Source organism: Dasypus novemcinctus, chromosome 28 (assembly GCF_030445035.2).
Source record: "Dasypus novemcinctus isolate mDasNov1 chromosome 28, mDasNov1.1.hap2, whole genome shotgun sequence".
Taxonomy (NCBI): domain Eukaryota; kingdom Metazoa; phylum Chordata; class Mammalia; order Cingulata; family Dasypodidae; genus Dasypus; species Dasypus novemcinctus.
Genome location: NC_080700.1, coordinates 43248183 through 43250265, shown reverse-complemented (window position 1 = coordinate 43250265; position 2083 = coordinate 43248183). Strand labels below are relative to the sequence as shown.

Genomic DNA, 2083 nt, shown 5'->3' with positions numbered 1-2083 from the left:
AAGACCACACACACTTTAAATAGGATATAGGAAGTTAAGACTGCCACCTGGCCACTTTGGACTCATCTCACCTCTGAATCAACAGGCAAGAAAGGGAATTACTGTACTGGCTGGGGTGACTGGTCCTGACAATCCACGGGAAATAGAACTAACCCTGCATAATGGGGGTAAAGAAGAGTTTGCCTGGAACACAGGAGATCCCCTAGGGCGTCTCCTAGTACCGCCTATGATTAATTCTATGATTAAAGCCGATGGAAAATTGGAGCAACCCAATTCAAGCAGGACCAACAATGGCCCAGAATCTTCAGGAATGAAAGTTTGGGTCACCGTGTCCACCCCCCCTCCCCCCCCAGGTAAAGAACCCCGGCCAGCCGAAGAGCTCGCTGAGGGTGATGGGAACATGGACTGGGTAGTGAAAGAAGGTGGTGATAAATGTGAACTTCAACCACGTTCCCAGGTACAGAAATGAGGACTGTAATCGTTACAGATATTTCCTCCTTGTTTTGTTATGATTGTGTATGTACATAAAACAAATTTCTCTGTCTTCTTCCCTAAACTTTTCCCTTATCACATGACAAGTTGTATTAGTTTCATATCATAATATTTAAGGATGTCAAATTTAAGAATGAATATTACCCAAAGACTTGCACCCTATTCTATAGGGAATTAATGCATTTCCAGTTATATGTAGAGAGCTGAATATTGTTAGGCAGAAATGTATATATATGCATATTTGTTGTTTTACTTAAAGACTAAGTATGGTTTAAGGTAATGTGTATGGTTGCCAAGTTGACAAGGGGTGGACTGTGATGGTTAGGCTACTGTGTCAACTCAGCTAGGTAACTGTGCACAGTTGTCTGGTCAAGCAAGCCCTGGGCTAACTGTAATACAAGGACATGTACAGGCTTTAGTCATCAGTGAGTTTACTGCATAGATGACTGATCACATCTACCATCAACCAGGGAGATTGCCGTCAGCAATGAGTGATGCTTTATCCAAGCAGTGGAAAGCCTTAAAAGGGGAAGTGATTTCAGCATTCAGGGAGAATTATTTCCTAGCTCCTTTTTGGATAGCCAACATTTCCCCAAAGACTCATCTAGGACCTTTGAGGCCACTTGTAAGATAGGAATCAATAGATGGATCTGGAACCTGGCAAGAGGTCTACATGGACATCAATAACTCCCAAGACGGCTGCAGGAAGACCCTCCCCAAGATTCTGCCACGCAGAAGGAGACTTCCTCCAGAAGCCGGGAGAAGCCCCGGACACTCCCCAAGAAGCTTACCATTGGGCCCTCACGGGGGATTGATGGGGGGGTAACGAATCAAAACAGAGAACAGTTGGGACTCCTCCCACGCATTACCAAAGGGGTGGATAATTAACAGTTGAAAAAGCAAGCGCAAGGCGTGCATTCTCTCTCTCACTTTGGACCCTGTTCCTGCTTTCTGAGCCCCGCTCTCGCCACTTTCCCCCTGCCATGTGGCCACACAGGTAAAACTAAGCGTTTATAATCCATAGTGGGGAACTGTAGTCTAGAAATCAGCCCGCTTGATCACTTTTCAGCCCCTTCCTCTTCACCTGGGACCCCCATCTGCTATTTTCTCCCATTTCTCATCCCTCCCTGCCTGAATAAATTACTGGCCTAATTCGCCCAACGTGCTCTTGAAATTCACTTCTGCAATATAGTCAAGAACCTAGACAAAATTTCAGTAACACCTTTATTGGACTTGCATCAGAGCCCCTGGCTGCAGCCTCCTGCAGAACGTGGACTTGTGCCTCCCCACGGTCACGTGAGAGACTCTGATAAAATCACATACTATTGAAAGCTATCTCCTGTTGATTCTGTTTCCCTAGAGAACCCTAATACAGCTAACCAGACTGACAAGGAAAAAGAAACACAAATTATCAATATTGGAATGAAGAGGAGGATATCACTACAAACCCCTCAGACATCAAAAGGATAATATGGGAATGCTACAAATGACTGTGCACTCATAAACTTGACAACTCTGATAAAATGGATGATTCCTCGAAGGCCACAAGCTACCCAGACTCACCCAAGAATAAATAGAAGACCTGAATAAT

The 2083-nt window shown here is 44.7% G+C and overlaps 1 long non-coding RNA gene across 1 annotated transcript; it reads left to right on the top strand.

Annotated features, from left to right (window-relative positions):
* The first annotated feature begins 1390 nt into the window (after positions 1-1390).
* Positions 1391-2083, top strand: LOC131276371 (uncharacterized). The gene is made up of 2 exons (XR_009183885.1): positions 1391-1489; positions 1853-2083. It is a non-coding gene; the product is annotated as an uncharacterized lncRNA (long non-coding RNA).